The sequence below is a fragment of the Heterocephalus glaber genome, unplaced genomic scaffold (assembly GCF_053883595.1).
Source record: "Heterocephalus glaber isolate CG9 unplaced genomic scaffold, H.glaber_assembly_v1.0 deba00001606, whole genome shotgun sequence".
In the NCBI taxonomy this organism is placed as follows: Eukaryota; Metazoa; Chordata; class Mammalia; order Rodentia; family Bathyergidae; genus Heterocephalus; species Heterocephalus glaber.
In genome coordinates, this window is record NW_028258377.1 from 28,386,653 (window position 1) to 28,411,801 (window position 25,149).

The following is a 25,149-nucleotide window of genomic DNA, read 5'->3' on the forward strand; positions in this document are numbered from 1 at the left end:
TGGGCAAGAAGTACATGAAAAATACTCAATCTCACTAGTCATCAGGAAAATGCAAATCAAATCACACTGAAACATCATTTCACCCTAGTTAGAATGGATATCATAAAAAAAAAAAACAATTGCTGCTGAGAATGTAGAGAAAGGAAAACTCTTGAACCCTATCATGGAGAGTTTGAGTACAGCCATTATGGAAGACAGCATGTAGATTCCTAAAACAAAAACTAAGAATAGAACTACTGTATGATATGGCGCCATTCACCATAGCTAAAATATTTAATCAGCCCAGAGGTCTATCAATGGATGAACAGATAAAGTGTGATTTATGTACACAATGAAATATTATTCTGCCATACAAAAAACAAAGCCTTTCATTTGCAGCAACATGGATGGAACTGGAGGTCATTGTGTTAAAGAAATATGCCAGTCACTAAAAGATAAATATCACATGTTCTCACTCATTTTTAGAAACTAATCAATCTAGTAGAAGAAAAGAATGGAATAGTGGTTACTGGAACCTGTCAAAACTAACAGGAGGAGGAGAAAAGAAGTTCAATAAGGGGCACCAATATACAGACAGGAGAAATTGTTTTCTATATACAGCATGGTAGCTATTGGTTAAAATAATTCATGACATATCTATAATATATATACACAAGCACATGGTAAGGACCTCCATGCTACTTTGGAACATGACAGGAGATCATGTGAGCACCAAAAAGGTCAAAAAGGTCAATCAGGTTGAACTCATTCTTTTATTGTAATCCATTCCGAAAACAATAACGAATTGCTCATAAGGTCACTACTCCCTTCAAAGGTCTCGCCTCTTAATACTGTTACAAAGGCAATTCAACTTCAACAGAAGTTTGGGAAGGAACAAAAACTGAGTATTCAGTAAATTCTTGGGGTTGAGAAAAACAAGAGTACTCACAGCATTTCTTGAGTGTTTACAGTATTTTAGGCCCACACTGATGTTCTACATGCAACTCAATCTATTTCTATTTTATAGGGAAAACCAAAGCTCAGGGGTGTTATTTACAAATGGTCACATAGCTGGTATAAGGCAAAGGTGGATTTTAAGTTTAGTTCTTTCAACCTCATAGTCTGTGCTCCTAGTCACCAAATTCTAGATTTTTCAAGCTCATTGTTTAGCTTCTATCAAAGCAGGAGATATCATTTACTGACTTAGAAATTTTCAATAGCACCTTATTGCCTGTAACAGTGGTTCTCAAAGCTGACATTATGTGTCAGCCAAATTCAGCCACTCACTATTGTCCAAAAAGTTTCACGTAGTCCCTACCTCTGTGCTTACCATTTCCCTGGCTTGAAAAACAGCCTATTATTTAAAAGTACATTACCCATGTTAAGAGACTAGCCAATGACACACTACTCTAAAGCCTTCTGTGACCACTGCAGCCCTCCATGGTTTCTGGAAAGATTTTCTATCCCCTGGGCTTTAAAAATCCTATCATTCATTCTGTGTATGTTGTATTGCTCAAGATTCCAGCAAGAAGCACATTTCTATTAACATAATTTTTTTCTTCCATTAAGTTTATCGGTACATTTTAGGTATACAATACAGTTACTTTCATCATTGAGATCTTGTACCTTTACATGATGTATCTTGGTTCTTATTTTTTCCCCCATTCCCCTGCCCTCCCTTCACCCCCTCCACCCTTCCCTATTTGCAAAGACTTTGTTTCCATTTTTTTCATAATTTGAAAAGCATTTAATTTTTTCTATTATTACTTAAATTCTTTTATTGGTACATTGTAGGTATACAACACATCTACATTTCTCATTGGGAACTTGTACCTTTCCATGATGCATCTAGGTTCTGATTGTTTCCCCATTCCTAGCCTCCCTTCACCCCCTCCACCCTTCCCTGTTTACAAAGACTTGGTTTCCATTTTTCCATTTCTCATCATTTTTCCTTTCTCTTCTTTCCTTTCCCCTGCCCCTCCCACTACCCCTACCCCTTTGGACCTTGAAAAACATTTAATAAAGAGATTTGCAAAGGTGTGGGAAGGCTAGGGAAACTGCAGCCACAATCATGAAACTCACCTGGCAATAGAGGATCTTCTAACCACTCCTAGGCCTAAAGGGGATGAAAAGAGGGAAAATAGTATAGAAAATATCTGGAGAGGTCGGCCATACAGGAGCTGAGACATTTGGTTAAGAAATTTGCCCCACCCAGATGCCAGGACCCACCACTTCAGTAGCCTGTGTCTCCTGGCCCCCAGCTCAGCGTTCCCGGCTTCAAGCGGACAAGGCTGTGCATGATCTTGGCTCTAGTGCTGGGAAGAGGGTGCTGCCTCACCTCGCAGCCGGACACAGAAAGGGGACGCCCTGGCCTCCGGGCCACTGTACTCGCCTTCTCTACGTAGTCGCGAGTGCCGTCGGTCTGGGAGGGCCCCGGAGCAATGAGCGCCAGCGAGGACCAGGAGCTAGAACTAGAAGTATTACGTTCTATTTATGAAGGAGATGAAAGTTTCCGGGAATTGAGTCCAGTTTCATTTCAGTATAGGTGACAGTGGTGATCCCAAAGCCTTCTTAATAGAGATTTCGTGGACAGAAACATACCCCCCAGACACCTCTAATTATATCTATGAGTGCTTTTTTAACAACACCATATCATCAGCTACAAAGCAAAGTATATTAAGCCAAGTTACAGGAAGCAGTGGAAGTTAACCTTGGAACTGCTATGACCTATACATTGTTTGAGTATGCCAAAGACAATAAAGAGCAGTTCATGGAAAAATCACCATCCTGTTAATTCTACAACATCCATAAGCAATATCATCTCAGTTGGAACTCCTAGTATAGCCCCATCAAGTAAGAAAAAAGATAAAAAAGAACAACTTTCAAAAGCTCAGAAACGTAAGCTGGCAGGTAAAACAGATCACAAAGGAGAACTTCCTTGAGGCTGGAACTGGGTTGATGTTGTAAAGCATTTAAGCAAAACAGATTCTAAAGATGATGACTACCACTTGGAATTTGACATAAGGAAAGAACATCCTTTAAAAAGTAAACTGGGTTCAACATCTTTCATTACTATTTTCCAGTATTGAGATGGCTTTTTATAAAATACAGTTATTGTATGTTTCTTACATAATAAATATAAGCAGAAAATTGAAAAAAAAAAATTGCCCCATATGGGCTGGGGATTTAGCTCAGTGGTTCCAGTGCCTGCCGTGCAAGCACAAGGACCCGAGTTCAATCCCCAGTACCAAAAAAAAAAAAAAAAAAAAAGAAGGAAATTTGCCCCATAGGATAGGAGACAGCTAATAAATACTTCAGCTTGCCCACTTCCCTCTTTCTTTCCCTTCCCTAACCAATGCGTGCCATTGGCACAACTTAACCAGATACTGAAGAACAAGAGAGCTCACTACTGTAGGCCCGCGCTTCTCAAACTTTAACAAGCGTCAGGGTCACCTGAAGGGCTATTAAGATAGATCCATGCACACACAGTCTCTGATGCAGCTGGTCTAGGGTGATACTCAGGAGATCACAGGTGGTGCTTATGGTGGTCCCAGGAGTACACACTGACAAACACTGTCATCGACCCCCCACACACACACATAGGCCAGCTTCCTAGAGTACAGAAGAGAAGAAGGAGTGAAATGTTGATCTGGAGGAAAGAAAGAAGGTTATCATATAGTAAATCTATGCTCTTGGACCAGAGCTCAACAAAATTTCCTGTAAGTGGTCACATGGTCACACTTTTAGGCTCTCCAGGCCTTGTTGCCTGCTATTACTAAAAAGTCACTGATTTATAGTCTATGTATGATGTTTCACCTTTACAATGGTGGAAAAGCTATTTCCATTCAATAAAAAATGGTCGTGAAATTTTGAATTTTGACCTTTTCCCAGGCTAGCAATATGTAGTCTCATACTCTCTAAAGATGCCAGGCAGTGGCAGCAAACCACAGCTCCCTATCAGCCATACAATTATGAAGATTAGCACCCAATACACTCTGTACTGAAATGCTGAGCTATGATGTTCAGTAAGTTATATCAAACATTTACTCCATTTATGGTATTTTCAACTTATGAAAGCTTTATTGGGAGGTAACCTTATCCAAACTAGTGCGTCTGTACTTAACTCTGCTATTATACCATAAAAACAGTCACAGACAATACGTAAATACCATGGCTGCACTCCAGTACAACTTTCTCTGTAAATAAGTTCTACTGTAAACTCACTTACGTCGTAACTACCTTTCAAAAATACCTCCGGAATCATTCACAGAGTATCCATGTACAAAATCCAGGAACTTTATTCCCATTATCCCTTTGTTTCAAGGAAACTTAGCTTTGATCCATTCCAGTTAGGATCAGCACTTGGGCAGCTCTCAATGTAGTTATTCAGCAAACTTTTCATATCTACTGCATTCCGGAACTGTGCTAGTCACTCAGAAGCAGAGGCTGAATGATACATTCAATTTCCTAGCTTTTTAGAATTAACTTGCTACTGAGAAGGTGTCAGTTAAGGTTTTCTGGTTACCAGCAACAAACATGACTTAAATGACAAATAAAAAGTAACAAATAAATTTTGAAAATGTGTTGAGAGAATGCTGAAATGCCTGTCAGGCTTACAGGACAAACAGCAGCCATTCCTCGGGAAGGACAGCAACCAGAAGAGGCTCCCATGAGAGCACACAAGGCGTAGTCCCACCAAGTGGACTCTGTGATTCTGTCTTGGATGAGGCCCCATTGCAAGTTCTGTCCAAGTCTTCCCAGATGATTCTTATTCACTGTGGCTGCTAACTACAGTACTTCTCTGGTCTCTTTGGCAGAGTTGTTTTGCTTTTCCCCTATTTCAGTCTGGTTTTGACTCCTGATAAAGTTATCATACACTTTGAAAATCACTCCAATTGCCCTGTTCTCTACCAAATATAATAGGTAGACAGCAGTGTGCTCCATGTTTACACACTTATGTCTTCCCAAAGCATTATCAGGTGTCTATCTCAAGTGCATGTCGTGAACTCCCTATGAGGTAGACAGATGAGATAGATGTCAATTATGCCTCAAGGGAAATGAGGCTCAGAAAGGGGATGTACCCACATTCACACAAGTGCATGACAGAAATGGAATTAAAACCCAGATCTCCATAGGAAAGTGTTCTCCAACTTCAGAGTGACTTAGATGCACTGGGATACTTGCCCCCATGCAGTGTCCTTGGCTTCAACCCCAGAAGTTCTGATTCAGCAAGTCTTGAGTGGGGAAAAGTACCTACATTACAACCAAGGCAATTATGATACATACGGGCCCAAAAGCTCAGTTCACGAAACAACACTATTGAGGAAATAATCTTTAAACTATGACTGGATGTTATTCTGCCCAGAAGCAAAGGAGAGGGTCAGCTGATCTAAGTCAAGACCTGTATCTGAGTTTGCTAGGGGAAGAGATTTAATATAAAATATATGTGATTATATATAAGGATTTACAAGGTAGGCTTACAATGGCTGCCTCTGACTCAGTTGTGGAAGGGTATAAAAGGACCATCTGTGCACTGGAGCTTTCAAGGAACCAGTCAAAGGTTGAAGGCCTGGAGCTCACTGCAGTCTTTTGCAAGTCCATATCAGGAGGCAGAAGGGGCTGTGTTGGGAGGCTGACAAGTCTGCATTGGAAGCCTGGAGATGGATATGTAAAGCCAATGGTGAAGACTACAGCTCCTCAGAAGCAAGACTTCTTTCTCTTTGAAATCTAACCAGGCTTCAAGCCTATTGGTGGGTGCCACCCACACCCTGGATGGGCCTTCGGTCCTCAGGGAGTGAATTATCCACACACTCAGGACTGTGCTAAACCAATCAGCTAGCCATTCCTTATTCGAGTTGACGCCACTGTTAACAAGACCCTTTCTAAATCTGTAGTGTTTTTGTTTGCTTTGCTCTTCATTCTCTTATTTCCTGCTAGTGTTATCTTTCTAGAGAAGCAATAACCAAAGACAGTAGATCAGCAGAAGTCAATGAATCTCATTTCCACATGCCAAAGTGGATAAACCAGTAGTGGTGGCTTCTGAGAGCTTTAGATTAAGAAGCAAGGGACCAGGGATTTAGCTCAGTGGTTTTGCCGCCTGCTGCGCAAGCACAAGGACCCGAGTTCGGTCCCCAGTACCAAAAAAAAAGCAGCAAGGAGGCTGCATCAGACATTGCGGGGAAAACAGACAGTCATCAGTTAGTGGTGTCTGCCATGGACAGTGAGGATTTTGGAGCCCAACACTTTCATTGTTTTAGATATGCTTTATTTTCTAATTCTTTAGCAAACATTTCTACAGAGTGAAATTTAGTTTCTGACCACAGATAATGAAAAATGATTTTTTTAAGTCGCTTCCATGCTGCCCATAAAATATGTGTTCCTCTTGAGCTATTCAGGATGCCATGATTCAAATGTAAATAGCCTCTGAAATCCATCAGTGTCTGGGTGGCTGATTTAGCACCATGGACTATAATAGTGTTCCTTTTCTGATCTTCAGGCATTTTTTTATTTTTGTGAGCTGATATATTACCACAGTGAGGGGACTTTCTCACACATTCTGCTCCTGATAACGGATGAGGTGTGAAATCAATTCTGAACACCTAGAAGTGTTATGATTTATCATCATACATTAGGCTTTGGGGAGCTTTACTGGATGAATCCCAATTGCACTCAGAATCCAACCACACTTCTGGAAAAAGAACATTTAGTGACTCCAGATATATTAAATACAGATGTTTCACACCTAACATCCATAAGGGTCAGTTTGTCATTCATTCAATCAACAAATATCAACTGAACACCTATTATGTGCCAGGTACTATTGTAGGAGCTGTAAGTGTTGCAATGCACAGGAGAACCAGGTCTCTTTAGACTCACTTATACCTACAGCTGGCCCCCTTCCCTGATCATAACTTATTCCCACCACTGGGTAAATGCACAAATAGCCTGGTACCAGGGGAACAATGCTTGAGGTGGATATCATCCCACACTTTTCTGGACCACAAAAATTTGGAGATGCTAACCTGACAATGGCTGATGCCCTTATCATGACTTTCACTCTGTCAGTCCAAAGACGAGCCCATAGAAACATCTAATGAAGGTGTATTTGGAGTGAGCCCCTCAGTCACTTAGTTGGAGAGAAACTTCAGGCAAAAGCTTTACCTGAGTGAATGAGAGTAGGAGACACCTGGAAATAATTCTAAAGTCATATTCTTAGCATAGGGTTGGGTTTGGGAAATGGAAGACCAGATATCAGAATCATATCAGAAAATTGTTGATTGGGTTTTCAGTTATTTTTTTTTCATAAACACTCCTAAGTCTGTCTTCTTCCACATCTACTTCCTGTGAAGTTTTGAGTTAGGCTCCAGGTGTATCTATTTTGAAAAAATACCCAGCAATGAATTTGATGGATCTAGAAAATTCAGCCTTCACATTCCACTTGGATTCAAGCTAGGTCTCTGTCAAAATACAAGGGTACAAATTCTGGCAAAGTTGGGGGGGATGCAAACTCATTGGATTGGTAATCAGGAAACTCAAATTCTGGTCCTGATTTTCTTTTTCTTTAATCAGCCACGTTACCTCACACCAGCCACTTCAGCTTTCTGGGCCCTGGCTTCACCACACAATGAGGGGAAAAGGAGAACATGATTTGTAAAGTGTCTCAAAGAGTTCAGATAATGCAGCTATGTTTTTTCACATTTGCAGGCCACTTTCAGACAATAATTGATTAACCCTCAGTATAAATTATCACTGCTAAATAGTTCTTATAGGAAAGCAATGCATATTTAAAACACATTGGTGTGGCAGAGCAGTCCACAGCATATTTAAGTGTCTTTGGGATCCCTAATTAAGCTTCTGAGGTGTTCAGTGTGCAATTTTCATAAACTCCTCAGTAGGAGACTCACCCTTGCAACTAGTACTTGTAATTCTGCCTTCTGCTTCTTCTCCTGCCTCTCTACCCCCAAAAGATGGGGTGTATGCAAAGTTGAGTGGTTAATAACTGGCATAAGTGGTATATTAGTTTTCTCTCAACAATGTACCTATAAATTTATTTCTCTCATTAAGAATCTAGAATTGTGTCTTCATATAGACTTTTAATGGGCTTTTCACTTTATCATTTCCATTTAATTAATATACTTGCACTTTTGTTCTGATTCCCTGCCTCTCTACACCACTCACATACACCTGCATGCAAATAGTCTCTGCTAATGGCTAAGACAACACACCAGAGTATGAACAGCAAGATTTTTAGATCTATTGTTTTTCCATAAATATAAATTCTTTTATGTACTTATGATGAGATATCTGGTTTTCTTGCCCATTCAAACTAATTATTCACACACCTATGCCCAGCCAAGCCACAGCCCAAAATAAACAAGGGTAATTCTCTGGGAATTCCCCAAGCCACAGCTGACTCAGCCCATGGCCATCTTTGGAACGGGGCTTCCATTTTACCACTCCCCTAGAATCATAGCATCTTAGAACACTGAGTCTCAAAACTTTTTGTGATGATAACCTTACAGAGATGTGGCAGATATTTTCCCACTTCTGTGCCCTGCTTTCTACCACCAAATCTGAAAGCCTACACACTACATTCCCCTGATTCTCATACCAGGGCTCTTAGCTGAGTTCAGCTGGTGCACACCATCCTGAAAGGCTGAAGGAAAAAGTCATTAGGATCCTAGCATCAGTAGAAGGTATGTCCTTCCAGTGATCCAGCAGCTGCAGCATGGCACATCTCCCTCCAAGGCCCTGGTACCATCCGTGGAGGCCCCAAACTAGCAGCCTCCTCATCAGGCAGCCCCTTGTCTTTTATTCTGCCCACACTCCTTTTCCTTCTGTTTCTCTTGCTCTCTTCACACCTATACAATTATGACACATTGCAGCAGTCCCCATTTATGGATGGCAAATGTGTTCCAAGACCCCCAGGGAGTACCTAAAATTGTGGACAATCCTGAAACCTGTGTATACAATTTTTTTTCATATAGCTATAGCATCATGAAGTTTAATTTATAAATTAGACACAATAAAAGATTAACAACTAAGAGCTAACTGGATCACTGATCGAGGACTTATTTTCCTCTTCAACTCTGGTGGAAATATGGCAGCAGCTTCTTCATTGGCAGATACGGCCCCTCGGTAATTTTTTTATTTCCCAGTCCAAATGTATTCCTGAATCTGTGTGCCCATTCTTTCTTGCAGCAAAAGGCTTGGTGTCACTCATTTCAGAGGATCGCTTGCTGAAGTCTTTGTATAGATTCGATACTTCCTGGTGCAACATGTTGCTGTCAATTGGCACATTTTCTGTTCATTTCTTCTACCCACAAATTTAATGACTTTTTTGTCTTAACTAATAATTTACTATATACTATGGCTGCAACTTTGCAGTTTGAAGTACAACAGGAAAACTAGTCGAATTTCTTATCCTTCCATCTCAACTTCACAGATACAAGATTAGCTTTTACTGAAGATTTTAGCAATTTCAGCATTAGATTTTTTTATTCTTTCCCTTGTTAAGTCAAGAATCTTTACCTCTTCATAAAGGAAACATTTCATGACTTCTCTTGGGCATATCTGAATTGCCAACACTACTTCTCTTGTGCTCTGGATTTTCTAAGTACATTGAGGGTTATTTGAAAACAATATTGCTGTATCATGACATTCAATCTGATAACTGAGACAGCTACAATGTGGACTGGTGCAAGATTCCATCATGATACTCAGGATAGTGCAACATTTTAAAAAACTTGTTTCTAGAATTCTCCATTTAATGTTTCCAGACCCATATTGACCATGGTTAACTGAAACCACACAAAACAAAACCACGGATGGGGTCAGGGGAAATTGTACTGGCAGAAAATGGTCCAATTAACGCCTTTGCTCTCTCCATAGCCCCTTGCAAAGTGACTTTAAAACCCTTCTGATCAAAAGGTGAAGTCCATCCCTCTACCTCTGAAGTCCGGGCTAGCCACACAACTTCCTTTAGCTACTAAACTAGAACACATGCACTACTGCATCAATTCTGATGCTAGATATAAAAAGACCTTACATGCTTCTACATTGCTTTTGGAAACTTACTGAGCTGCCACATGAACAAGCCCAGGTTTGCCTGCTGGAGGATGAACCATGGAGGTTGTGCCTAGAGAAGAACCAAATGGTCCCAGCCAGCCACCATCCAGACCCTACAGTCATAGCAACCTAGCTGACCTGACATCCACCACACCCATACAAAAGAGCTCAGCCAAGACCAGAAAAGAAATCCAGCTGACCAACAGACTCATAAGGAATATTAAATGGTTATTCTTCTAAGTTACTGGACTTAGGTTGTTTTGTAACCCCACATAGATGACTGAAACAACAGCTGATATCTTGAATTAAATTCCTATGCACTACTCTTTTTTTGACTGGAACATGATTGATAAAGGAAATGTGTTAAAAGTGCCAATTCCCACTGTAAGCACCTCAGGCAATTTTAGTATATGTGGTCTCACATCAGTTTTTGTCAAATACAACTTTCAAGAGATGGAGGAGATCAACTTGTCTATTTCCTCCCCTCTCAGGTGGTTTATAAAAATTACCTGTAAGCAAAACTTCATTCTGTTTAAATATATCACAACAAATCCCAGTGTCAAGTGAATGTCTTATCATTGGCAAAAGTTCTTTTTTCCATAATTTCTAGCCTCATTCCTTCAAATTGCAGTTTTTCTCTCTTTCCTCTTATTTCTTTCTCAGAAGGAGAAAATAGTGGTTGGTAGATATTTCCTCTCCACCCCCACTTTTATGAAGATATAACTAACGAATAATGGTGTAAATCTAACATACACAATGTGATGTTTTGATGTACATATGCATTGCAGAATGAGTACCACAATCAAGCTAATGAACATATACATCACACCTCAGTTACATTTGTGTAGATGGGTCGAGAATATAAGATTCGTTCTTCGAGTAAACATTATTAACTATAGTCTTCATGCTGAACCTTAAGTCCCCAGAACTTATTCACCTTAAAACTGAAAGTTTTTACCTTTTGACCTAAATCTCCCCAATTCCCATATACCCCACTCCATCCATGGAAATCACTTTATTACTCTCTATGAGTTAAATTTCTTTCTTTCAAGTCCACATATAAGTGAGATCATGCTGTATTTTTTGGTTTTCCACGTCTAACTTATTTCACTTAGCATAATGTCCTCCAGGGTCATTAATACAGTCCCAGAGGCAGGATTCCCTTGTATTTTAATGCCATTATTTTACAAAAGAAACCCTGCCACCCCAAAAAATCCACCAAGCTAACTCAACCCATCCAGATTCTTAAATTTTTCATCTATGGCCCCTTGGAATTTTTCTTTTAAGTTAGTACCAGGTTGCTTTTTAATAACCCAGCTCTACTCCTTGATATTTTGTAAGTTACTAAGTTTTCTAAACTTCAAACTTCTAACTGCAGAATAAGATCTGTTGTAAAAAGATAAATGAAACAAAATTTGTAAAAACTTAACATATACCCAGGTAAGGTGGAACATACCTGTAATCCCAGCTACTTGGCCAGAAGAATCACAAGTTTGAGGCCAGCCCGGGTAACTTAGTGAGACCCTATCTCAAAATAAAATTAAATTAAATTGGAAATAGCTGGGGTTGTAGTACAGTGGCAAAGCTCTTGCCTTGTATTCAGGAGTCCCTGGGTTCAGTCTGGGTTCAATTTCCAGCCTGGAAAAAAAAATTACTAGTGTTAGGTCTTGTCTATCTCTTTTAAATCTGTTCTTGCAGATAGAATTACAGAATAAGCAATAAAATACTAGGAATCTGTTATGCACCTAAATTTTCAAATTCCAAACTTATCAGAGCATCGTAACAACTCTTGCAAGGTGGCCACAAAGGCGCCCATACCTATGGCAGTGGATGAGGAGGACCAGTGCAGAATCTGGGCACCTGCTGCTGCTCATGGGAAAGAACACCCCAGGAAGCCCCCCTCAAGGGAAGATCCAGAATAGACTGATTGATGCTTCTGAGTTCACTCAAGCAATAAGAAAAGGTCTTTCTATATACAAGTCAATGTGTTTTAATTAGAAATAAAAGAAGTCAAAGTTCTTATGCCCAGAACCAATCACTGTCAGCACTTTGAGTATTTTCACCCACATTTAACAAGCTATCATCTCAACCCCTACTTCATGGTCTAACAAAAGAAGCCACTGGGGGACTGGGATTTAGCTCAGTGGTTTTGCCACCTGCTGCGCAAGCACAAGGACCCAAGTTTGATCCCTGGTACCAAAAAAAAAAAAAAGAAGACGAAGCCACTGGAACCAAAGAATCAGAGAACAGTAGAGAGACTAAGAATTTAAGAGAGAAGAGAAAGGGAGGAGTTAAAATACCACGCAGTCCACAGAAGCACTTCTAACTTTCCTCATTAGAGTTCTACTCTCTCAAAGTCCCTCCTCCTCTGTGTTTGGGGCAGGAAAGGGAAGGGTAAATGGTAGGAGGGAGGCAAGCCAAGGAAGAGAACAGCTTTTCTCCCTTAGATAATTACCAGCCTTGCTTGGTCTTGCCTCCCTCCAAAACACTATCATGGTTGGGACCCTAGTCCTGGTTGGGACCCTTAGTGCCCCTAGAAGCCCATGTGGTAAAGGCTTATTCACCATTCTGTGGCATTAATGGGGGATGGTGGAACCATTCCAGGCTCTGACAGGAAGAAGTAGGTCCTTGAGGTGTGTCCTTGAAAGGGATTTTGGGACCCCGACCCCTTCTCTCTTTTGTTTTCAGCCCACCACGAGGCAAGCAGCTTTGTTCTACCAAACCTTTCCTACCATGAGATGCAGCTTTGTCCACACCCAGAGGCCATGGGGTCAACCAACTGTGGGCATGAATCCTCTGAAGTGGTGATCCAAAATAAATATCATCTCCTTTTAAGTCTATTTATCTTAGGTATTTGTTACAGAAATGGAAACATGGCTAGCAAATCTTTTATTACTTGGGGCAATTTAGTAGCATTTTTTGTTACTTGAGAGTCACCCTATACAAGCCCACCCCAAGGCAAAGTATTTCTTTTAAGGACATAAGGTGCACTCCCCAAAGGAAATACCAATGAATAGGGCCATCTCCACTCAAGTGTGTGCGTATACACTATTATATAATTGAAATCATATAAATCACACAATGAATACTGTATCTATATTCACACAGAATAAAAATACATGGTGTCTAGAAGTTTGATGAGAGAATTTTAAAAAGAGCAAGACTAGAAGAATTATAATGTTAAAATGTCCAAACTACCCAGAATGGTTTATAGATTCAGCACAATCCCTATAAAAATACAAATGGAATTTTTCACAAAACTAGACAAAATAAACCTAAAATTCATGTGAAAACACAAAATATTCCAACAAGCCAAAACAATTTTGAGCAAAAAGAACAAAAGTGGAGGCATCACATTGCCTAACTTCAAATTATACTACAAAGTTATAGTAATCAAGACAGCATGGCATTGACATAAAAACACATAGATCAATGGAACAGAATACAGTGCCCATATATAATCCTATACATTTGCAGTCAATTGGTTTTTAACAAAGATTTCTAATATGTTGCTGGAAAAAACTGGATATTGACACATAGGAAATTACAACAAGATAGCTGTCACTCACCCTGTACAAAAATCAACTCACAATGAATCAAACATCTAAGTGTAAGACTTGAAACTCTAGATATACTAGAAGAAAACAAGAGAAACACTGCAAAACTTTGATATGGTTCAGCATTTTTTTGGACAAGACCCCAAAAGCAAAGGCAACAAAAGCAAAAATTGACAAATGGTATTACATGAATTTAAAAAGCTTCAGCACAGCAAAGTGAACAATCAACAAAGTGAAGAGACAACATATAGAATGTGATAAAATATTTGTCTACTCTCAATGTGATAGAAGGTTAATAGCCAGAATAATAAGCAACTAAAGAACCTGAATAAAAAGACAAAAAATCCAATTTTAAATATGCAAATTATTTGAATAGATACTTCTCAAAAGAAGAAATTGAAATCTCCAATAAATTTATTTAAAAATACAAAAATCATCAATGATAAGGGAAATGCAAACCAAAGCTACAAAAAGACATCCTCTCACCCTAGTTAGAATTGCTATTATCAAAAAGATAAAAAAATAAATTCTGGTGCACATGTGGAGAAAAAAAATTCTTACACACTGTTGGTGCGAATGTTAGTATAGCCATTATGGACAACAGTAAGGAGATTCCTCAAAAAACTAAAAATAGAACTGCTATATGATGCAGCAGTACTACTCTGGGGACATACACAAAGGAAATGATATCACCAAATCAAGGAGACCTGGCACTATTCACACTACAATACAAAATTAACTTAGATGTCCATCAATGGATAAATGTATAATAAGAATGTGGTATATACACAGTAGAATATCACTCACCCATAAGAAAAGAATGTTATCCATTTATTTGCAGCAAAATGAACTGGAAGATAGTATGTTAAGTGAAACAAGGCAGACACAGAAAGAAAAGTATCACATTCTCTCTCAGTGTAGATGCTAAAAAGTCCATCTGAACATATAATAATGATTACTAGAGGTTAACAAGGGTGAAGAGGAGAAAGGATAAAGGAAGTCTGGACAACAGGTACCAAAACATAGTCAAATAGGAGGAATAAGTTTTTGTGTTCTACCACACAGTAGGGTGACTATTGTTCACTATAACCTATAATGTATTTGTTGGATAATGAGTAGAAAAGAGTTCAAAGCTTCCAAACACAAAGCAATAAGGAGATACAAATGTTAATGATCCTGATTTGGTCAGAATACCTACATACAGAACACCAGAATGTAGATATTGAAATATCACGTTGAATCTCATATGTATATTTTTGTTTAAAAAGTCTTTTAAATGTGTAAGGACCTGGAAATGTTAACTTTTCTAATTTGATCATTATATAGACTGATCACACTGTATCCCATAAATATATGTAATAATAGTAACTTTTTAACATGAAATGAAATAAATATGCTGTTTAATCTCATTTTTTAATTTACTCTATCTCAAATATGTTTACTTTTCAATATTCTTTTACAATTTCATTGTTATGGCTGTATAGTACCTCATTGAATACATGTACCAATTTCCTTCAGTAATTCTCTACTGTTAGCCACAACAGGGTATTTTCAATTTTCAACATTAAAAAATAAAGGGAAACTATTCTTGCACAATATTTCTCACCTGGCATATAATTGTAAAGAGTAGTAGCTGAGTTACAGGAAGATAGTGTGTGCTTTAACACTTCGATATACTTTGTCAAAATGTTCTCTAGGGCTGGACCAGTGGACTTCCTATCAGCAACATGCAAGAGTGTTCACAAGAGGGGATTTGTGAGCTCCACATGGAAAGAAGGAAGTACACATAAAAAAAACCTGGAGTTCTGCCCCTAGACACTGGCACTTCATTTTTCTCTCCAAACTACTTGGTCTCTTCATTTCCTTTTGTAGCCTTTGGGCATCTCTTCCTTCCCTCTCCACCTCCTCCCTGATGCATCTTAGGAGTCAAAGCAACACAAAGTCATGTAGAGTCCATTCTCAGTTCTTATACTGTTGTGTACTAGGTCAACCTTGTGTATCAGTGAGCTACACTTCTGCATAACATTTCAAAATTTAGGTTCTATTACCCAGCATTAATTTGCTTGCTCACAGGACTTCAGATCGCTTCATGTGGTAAGAGAGCTACGGGTAGTTTCAGATGGAGGTCTGCTTCCATCTACACATCTGTCTCTGTCAGGAGCTCAGACTAAGAGGGCAGTGACAATCCGGAGCAGGTACTTTTGAGAAAGACCTAGAAAACTGTTAATTCTGCCCATATCACATTGGCCAAAAAAGTCATATGACCAAGCCAAACATCAATGGATAGTAGAAATATACTTGTCCCCCTCTAATGCACTGTGAGAACAGAGCAGTCATTCTCCTCCAATGCCCTCTCAGGTATATCCCACCTGTCTTTTCCTCCTGGTGGCCTCAGGCTCTCCCTTGCACAGAGTCACACACTTCTGTCCATTTTTTACCAGCTCTCCCAGTGTGACCATCAACCTGAAGAGCTCTACAGAGGTTGGCAGCTGAGGCACAATTCTCCTCTCCTCAGCAAGCAAGCACAGGAGACCATACATATTTGTTCACTGCTACTTTCTTCCTTAATAAACCATTTTTAGTGCTATTAAGTACATTTTGAAGCAAACATGATGCTCTAAATGTCACGATCAAAGAACTAAAGATCAGTGACTTGTACACTGAATCACATTTTTCTCCTATTGCCCAGAAAAGACAACTACAGTTTGAGAATCTATTTGGGCTGATTCTCCTGCAGATTTTATGTTCAAAAGACTATTCTCTTGTTTTCTCAGATTTTAAATGGGCACTTGTTGACTTGAAATTTAATCTTTTTGTCCTTGGGTTTCCCTTGTTTTGTCTCCCCTAGTCTCAGCCAAATGCTTGGGTGCCACATGCCCTTGATTAAAACCTCACCTTTTTAAAAGGCATGTACCTGGGTGGATTTCTGAAAACAATTAAGAGGATGAAATCTAAAAAGATCTCTCTTAAATTAAGCCAGAGATGGCCACACTAGCTCCCCTGGAGGGAAAAACATTCTGTTAGGTTCTCACTATAAAGGATCTGAATTAAGGCCTTCCGGGTACGCATGCCATGGCTCCCAGCCCAGAGGAGAAGTCCAGATCTGTGCTCCATGGCTCGAGGCAGGACGAGGCCTCCGGGTACATGTGCCCTGGCTCCCAGCACAGAGCAGGTGAGCTGCACTGGCACCAGGCACACACTCCCCCACATCCCACCCCACCCCGCCATGTGAAAATAAGAAGACAAGTCAACAAGCCACTGAACCAGACTTCCAGATCACTTACAGCAACCCAAAGGGAAATGAGATGCAACACTCTGATACTCAACCACTTGGACTCTCTTAACTAGCAATGAAAGAGGATCTGGAAAAAATGAAATCAGAAATAATTTCTCACATAACTGCAAAGGTTTTTCCCATAGTGCAAGACATGATTAATAAATCTAGAAAGGATACAGATAAAAAAAAAAAGTAGAGGAGCTGAGGAACATCATGGAATCCCAACATAGGAAACAAATGGAATCCATAAAAGAGATGCAAACAGATTTCCAGGAGACTAAAAACTCCACTGAAAGTCTACACAGCAGAATGAGCCAATGTGAAGACAGAATTTCAGGTGTAGAAGATAAGATTGCAATTAGTGACCGGGAAAAGAAAGAAATTCTTTAAAATTTTGAGGGACCACAAGAAATCAATCCAGCAGCTGCTAGATGAAGCAAAGAAGAATAACATAAGACTGATTGGAGTCAATGAAGAAAGAGGAGAGAGTGCAGATGACATAAAAAAAAACTGTTTACACAAGTGATGGCAGAAAACTTCCCAAGCAGGGGAAAAGAACTTGACATACAGATAAGTGAGGCATATGGGACTCCAATTAGCCTTGGCCAAAAAAAAATCTACACATAGGCATATAATTGTTAAAATTTCAGAAACACAACAGAAGAACAAAATTCTACAAGCAGTTAGAGAAAAGAAACAAATCACATACAAAGGAAACCCCATCAGAATCACAGCAGACTTCTCAATACAATCCCTCAAGACAAGAAGAGCTTGGAGTGATGTGTTTCAAGCCCTAAAGGAAAAGAACCTCCAACTCAGATTGATGTACCTACAAAACTATCTTTTAAAATTGATGGTGAAATAAGATACTCTCATGACAAAGAGCACCTTAGGAACTTCATGAATACCAAACCAGCATTCCAAAAATTTTAGACAATATCCTAGGAAAAGACAACAAGGATCACAACCCCAGGAAGCCCAGCAGAATGAATCCACTGGGCACGACAAGAAATTAAAAGCAAAGGGGGAGGATCAAAAAAAAAGAAAAAGTCATGATAATGATAACTCAGTACGTAGAGTTACAACCATCAATGTTAATGGCCTCAACTCACCAATCAAAAGAAATAGACTGGCAGAATGGGTCAAAGCAAGATCCAACAATATGCTGCATACAAGAAACACAATTCAAAAAGAAACTCATAGACTGAAAGTTAAAGGGTGGAAAACAATACTCCATGCGACAGGAACCCGAAAAAAAGGAGGAGTAGCTACCCTCTTTGCAGATCAAGTGGATTTCAAACCAACACTGATTAAGAGAGATGAAGAAGGACACTGTATACTTGTAAAGGGAACAATCCAAGAGGAAGAGACGACAATCATAAATATCTATGCACCAAACACTAGCGCATCCAACTATATAAAACAAATACTAACATATGCACTAATACAATTGTAGTGGGGAACCTCAACACCCCACTGTCACAAATGGATAGATCAACTAGACAAAAAACAAGCAATGAAATACTAGAACTTAAACTCTTGAACATATGAACCTAAGAGATGTTTACAGAGTGTTCCACCCCACAAAATCAGAATACACATTCTTCTCAGCTGCACATGGGTCATTCTCAAAAATAGACCACATACTCACACATAGAACATGTTTAAGTAAGTGCAAAGGAATTGAAGTTATCCCCTGTATATTATCAGACCATAGTGCGATGAAATTGGAGATCCATAGCAAAAGAAACTGCAAAAACTTCATAAACACGTGGAAATTCAACAACACACTTCTGAATAACCAATGGGTTACAGAGGAAATTAAAGGAGAAATCAGACAGTTCCTTCAAATAAATGACAATGACAATACAACATATCGGAATCTATGGGACACAATGAAAGCAGTCTTATGAGGGAAATTCATAGCAGTGAATACGCATATTAGGAAAACAGAATGAGCCCAATTAAACAACCTGATGCTGAACCTCAAGCTTCTAGAAAAAGAAGAGTGGGACAAATCCAAAGCTCATATAAGGGAGGAAATTATAAAGATCAGAGGAGAAATCAATGCAATGGAGACTAAGAGAACGATACAAAAAATCAATGAAGCCAAGAGTTGGTGCTTCGAAAGAATCAACAAAATTGACAAACCTTTAGCCAACCTTGTCAGAAAAAGGAAAGAAAAGGCCCAAATCCATGCAATGAGGAATGAAAAGGGTGAAACTACAACAGACCCAGCAGAAATCCAGAGGATCATCAATACCTACTTTGAGAATCTATATGCCAATAAGATGGAAAACACAGAAGAAATGGACAGATTCCTTCACATGTATGAATTACCAAAGTTGAATGAAGAAGACCTAAAAATTCTAAACCCAATATCAATCAATGAAATTGAAAATGTAATTAAAAACTTACCAACCAAGAAAAGCCCAGGTCCTGATGGCTTCAGTGCTGAATTCTGTGAGACATTTAGAGAGGAACTAGTACCACTACTGTCTAAACTCTTCAATGAAATTGAAAGGGAAGTAATACTCCCATACTCATTAGTGGAAGCAAGCATCACCTTGATCCCTAAAGCAGATAAAGACCCAAATGAAAAAGAGAACTATAGACCAATCTCACTAATGAACACAGATGCAAAAATCCTTAATAAGATATGGAAAATAAAATGCAGAAGATCATTAAGAAGATCGTGCACCCTGACCAAGTGGGATTCATCTCAGGGATGCAGGGATGAGTCAACATACACAAATCAATAAAGGTAATACACTATATCAATAGAGCCAAGGATAAAAACCTTATGATCATCTCAATAGATGCAAAAAAAATCACTTGATAAAGTCTGATATGCATTCATGATAAAAACCCTACAAAAAATCAGAATAGATGGTCTCTACCTCAATTGGATAAAAGCCATCTATGCAAAACCAACAGCCAATATCATACTAAATGGGCAAAACCTGAAATCCTTCACACTAAAATCAGGAACAAGACAAGGATGTCCACTATCACCACTCTTGTTCTATATAGTTTTGGAAATATTAGCCACCAAAATTAGACAAGAGAAAGAAATAAAAGGAAGATAGGAAATGAAGAAGTCAAATTGTCATTATTTGCAGATGACATGATACTCTATGTAGAAGAGCCCAAGAACTCCACCAAAAGTCTTCTAACCTTAATAACCAAATTCACTAAAGTAGCTGGATACAAGGTCAACACACAAAAATCAATAGCTTTCCTCTACATGAACAACAGACTCACTGAGAGAGAAATAGGGCAAATAATTCCTTTCACAATAGCATCCAAAAAACTGAAATACCTAGGAATCAACCTAACAAAAGAAATCAAGGACCTCTTTCCTGAAAACTAGAGCACTCTGAAAAGAGAGATTGAAGATGATATCAGAAAATGGAAAGACATCCTTTGCTCCTGGATAGGAAGGACCAACATAGTGAAAATGGCTATACTTCCAAAATTGCTATATAGATTCAATGCAATCCCAATTGAAATCCCAGCAGCATAATTGCTAGACTTTGAGAAAACAATCCAAAAATTCATTTGGAACAAGAAGAGACCCAGAATAGCAAAAGCAATTCTAGGTAACAGAGACATGGCAGGGGGTATTAGAACCCCAAACTTGAAACTATATTACAAAGCTACTGTGATAAGAACAGCATGGTACTAGCAAAGAAACAGACCTGAAGACCAGTGGAACAGATTAGAAGATGCAGAGACAACTCCAGACACACTCAGCCACCTCAGCTTTGATAAAGGAGCCAAACACCCTCACTGGAGGAAAGATAGTCTCTTTAATAAATGGTGCTGGAGAAACTGGGCTTCAACTTGCCAAAGACTAAAACTAGACCTATATCTCTCACCATGCACTAAAGCTAAAATTGAAGTGGATTAAAGATCTAAATATAAAAACAGAAACACTGAACTGGCTGGAACAGAGGTTAGGTAGAACTCTTGAAGACATTGGTATAGGAAAAGACTTTATGAACAAAACCTCAGTTGCCCATGAACTAGCACAAACAATCAACAAGTGGGATCTCTTTTTACTAAAAAGCTTCTGCATAGCAAGAGAAACCACCAGCAATGTGAAGAGACAACCCACAATGTGGGAAAAATTTTTCACCAGCAGTCCCTCAGACAAAGGTTTACTCTCTCGAATCTATGAAGAACTTAAAAAGATCAGACCTCCCAAACTTAAAGACCCAATCCAAAAATGGGCATCTGAAATGAACAGACATTTCTCACACAAAGAAGTAGAAATGGCAAACAAACATATGAAGAAATGTTCAACATCACTGGTCATTCGAGAGGTGCAAATAAAAACAATGCTGAGATTCCACCTCACTCCAGAAAAAATGGCAGCTATCATGAAATCAACCAATAATAAATGCTGGCAAGGCTGTGGGGAAAGAGGAACCCTGCTCCACTGCTGGTGGGAGTGTAGACTGGTGCAAGCACGGTGGAAATCAGTATGGAGATACCTCAAAGAACTAGGACTGGAAGTCCCATTTGACCCCGCTAGTCAACTGCTGGATATCTTCCCCAAAGAATTAAAAGAATCATACCACAGTGATATATGTGCACCCATGTTCATAGCAGCACAGTTTGTGATAGCTAAAACTTGGAAGCAGCCCAATTGCCCATCAACTGGAGACTGGACAAAGAAAATGTGGTTTTTTAATAAAATGGAGTACTATTCAGCCATAAAAAAGGAGAAATTAGAGACATTTATAGGTAAATGGATGCACATTGAGGAGATACTATTAAGTGAAATAAATAGGACACACATGTGTAAATACTGAATAGTTTCTCTAGTGTGAGAAACTGCAAGTGTAAATAAGGACTAAAAGCTATAATAAATAATGTGAAATAGGAAGAAAAGGGGCAAAGGGGAGGGGGAAGTGGGAGGGGGAGGGGAAAGGAAAGGAGGGAATGGAATTAATATGAGAAAATGAAAAATGGAAACAAAGCCTTTGTAAATAGGGAGGGATGGAGGGGTTGAAGGGAGGGCAGGGGAAGGGGAAAAAAATAAGAACCAAGAGAGTATAAAGGTGCATATCTCCAATGATGAATGTCATTATATTGTACACCTAAAATGTACCAATAAAAGGATATACAAAAAAAAGGATCTGAATTAAAATACATAATGCAACAATATTATGGCTATTTTTATATACAAATAAAGGACAGTGTTATCTCCAAACTACTGTGGCTCAGGATTATGACATTATTCATCAGATATATCAGGTGCCCAAAACCCCAGGTTGTCTAAGAGGATGTCAAAAATGTCTTTCCCTCACCCTTGAATTTAGTATACTTTTGTAGCGAAGGGAGTCATGCTAGAAGAACCCCAAAGTACAGAAAACAAAAGCAAAGTGATGGCAATGGGAGCAAAAAGAGCCTGAAAGGGGAGGAAGTAGCAAAGGGAGCAAGTTGACAATTCACTCTACTATGAACAACAAGGTTTGCCTAGATGCACCAAGGAATGCAAATGCTCATGAATTTCATACCTTAAAATAAGATTATATCAAATTAAAAAGCTTCTAAAAAGTAAAGGAGACAATCAGAGTGAAGAGACAATCTACAGAGTGGTAGAAACTGCTACCTACTCAACTCATCGAAAGTTTATGTCCAAAATTTATAAGGAACTCAAAAAAATAAACCCAGAAAAGTTGAATTAAAAATGGAAAATTATCAAATAAATACTTCTCAATAGAAAAATACACTTGGCCAAGAAATACACAAAAAATTTTCATTAGCTATTAGCTATCAGCAAAATGCAAATCAAAGTAACAATGAGATAACATCTTACTCCAGTTAGAATGGCTATTATCAAAAATAACAACCTAGAGAGGATGCATAGAAACAGAAATTCTTATATAATGTTGGTGGAAATGTAACTTAGAATAGCAAACAGTATGGAGGTTGCTCAAAAACTGAAAATCAATGTAGCATATGACACAGCTATACCACTCCCAAGTATATTCCCAAGAACATTAAAGTCACACATAATAGAGATAGCTGCATAATAATATTTATTGTTCCCCAATTCACCATAGTAAGATATGGAGTCACCCTACAAGCCCATCAACAGAGGAAAATGTGGTAGACGTACATAATAAAGTTTTCAACCATAAAAAAATAATTGTTTGTGATACTATAATGAACCCAAAATAAACTCAGATTAAAGCACAAAAGGGAGAATGAAACCCTGTCATTTGCAGCAACGTGGGTGGAACTGAAGGACATTATGCTAAGTGAAATAGACCAGAGAAAGATAAGTACTACATGTCCTCTCATATGCATAAACTTTAGAAAGCCAACCTGAAAGTAGAAGAGTAATGACTAGGATTGGGAAGGGGCACAGAAAGGCAGGGAAAAGGGAGGTTGTATTTGATCAGAGTATGCTCTATGTTTGCATGGAAACATCACACAAACCTACTACTATGTACAATTAACAAAAGGAATTTCCTTAATACCAATAATGACACCTAAAATTTATCGAGCACTACCTGCCAGGCAAGGTACTAAACTCTTTAATGAAGTATAGTTTAAGATTCATAACAGTATCCTAGGGTAACTACTATTCCCTATTTTGAGGTGAAGATACTGAAGGCCCAAAAATGCGACACAACTTTCTCAAGGCAGATGCTATGACTTGGACCCACTTTCAATCCCTGGTAGTTTGGACACAGAGCTGTACTCTTAACCACACCCATCTACTTGCTTGACCTTTTCTATGACACATTTTGATGCAACTCCCAATACACATTCAGGAATAAAATTTATCTTTTCAAGTTCAACTCCCTGGAAGTAAGGTTCTACAATCCTGGCCAAGATTTCTCCTTCTCTAGACCTCTGCCCACATGAGGTAAATTATACAGAGTTAGACCAGACAATGTCCAAAATCCCTTCCATCCCTGAAAATTAAGACAAGAGCCCCTCAAAAAAATTATTTTGCAATGCCTTGTTGTAGTTTTATTCTTTCTGAGGCAACTAAAAAGCATTAGGGGAGGAAACGGGAAAGCAGATGCTACAAAAGTGTGTTTTCTAATGAATGCAAGGAAACACAGGCAGTTTCCATTTATATCTCTCCCAAGGATTAAACCACAAGGGAAATGAGATGGAACCCTCTGATACTCAACCACCTGAACCCACTGAACTGGCAACAAAAGGGGATCTGGAAAAAATGAAATCAGAAATAATTTCTCAGATAACAGGAGAAATTGTGCCCTTAGTGCAAGACATGATTAATAAATCTAGAGAGGAGCTGAGGAACATGATGGAATCCCAACATAAGAAACAAATGGAATCCATAAAACAGATGCAAATAGATTTCCAGGACATGAAAAACTCCATTGAAAGTCTACACAGCAGAATGAGAAAGTGTGAGGACAGAATTTCAGATATAGAAGATAAGATTGCAATTAGTGACCAGGAAAAGAAAAATTGCTTCAAAGTTATAAGGGAACATGAGAAATCAATCCAGCAGCTGCTAGATGATGCAAAAAAGAATAACATAAGACTGATTGGGCTCAATGAAGAAAGAGGAGAGAGTGCAGATGACATAAAAAATCTCTTCACAGAAATAATGGCAGAAAACTTCCTAAGTAGGGGGAAAGAGTTTGACATACAGATAAGTGAGGCATATAGGACTCCAAATAGCCTTGATCAAAAAAAATTCTACACATAGGCATATATTTGTTAAGATTCCAGAAACTCAACAGAAGAACAAAGTTCTCCAAGTAGTCAGAGAAAAGAAACAAATCACATACAAAGGAAAGTCCATCAGAATCACAGCAGACTTCTCAACACAAACCATCAAGGCAAGAAGAGCTTGGAGTGACATATTCCAAGCCCTAAAAGAAAACAGCCTCCAATCTAGATTGATGTACGCTGCAAAACTATCTTTCAAAATTGATGGAGAAATAAGATACTTTCATGACAAAGAGCACCTTAGGAACTTCATGAATACCAAACCAGAACTCCAAAGAATTTTACACAATAGCCTAGGAACAGTCATTGAGGATCACAACCCCAGGAAGCAAAGCAGAATGAACCCATCTGGCATGACAAGAAATTAAATGGAAAGGGGGAGAACCCATCAAAAAGAAAAAGTCATGGCAATGACAGGTCAATACTTTTCAGTTATAACCATGAATGTTAATGGTCTCAATTCACCAATCAAAAGAAATAGACTGGCAGAATGGGTCAAGAAGCAAAATCCAACAATATGCTGCATACAAGAAA

General features: G+C 38.8%; 1 protein-coding gene and 1 pseudogene across 6 annotated transcripts in view; one reads left to right on the top strand and one right to left on the bottom strand.

The window, feature by feature from the left end:
• The window catches only part of LOC147822978 (uncharacterized), a 231,923-nt gene that overhangs the window by 127,848 nt on the left and 78,926 nt on the right, over positions 1 to 25,149 (bottom strand). For 2 of the 6 annotated variants that reach the window (XR_015444809.1, XR_015444808.1), the window contains exon 2: positions 11,504 to 11,685. The exons of the other annotated variants lie outside the window; for them this stretch is intronic. The gene's annotated coding sequence lies outside the window, so the exon portion shown is untranslated. The remainder of the gene's footprint in view (positions 1 to 11,503; positions 11,686 to 25,149) is intronic. 6 annotated transcript variants of the gene reach the window in all.
• LOC101697029 (RWD domain-containing protein 4 pseudogene) lies at positions 2,086 to 3,068 on the top strand (annotated as a pseudogene).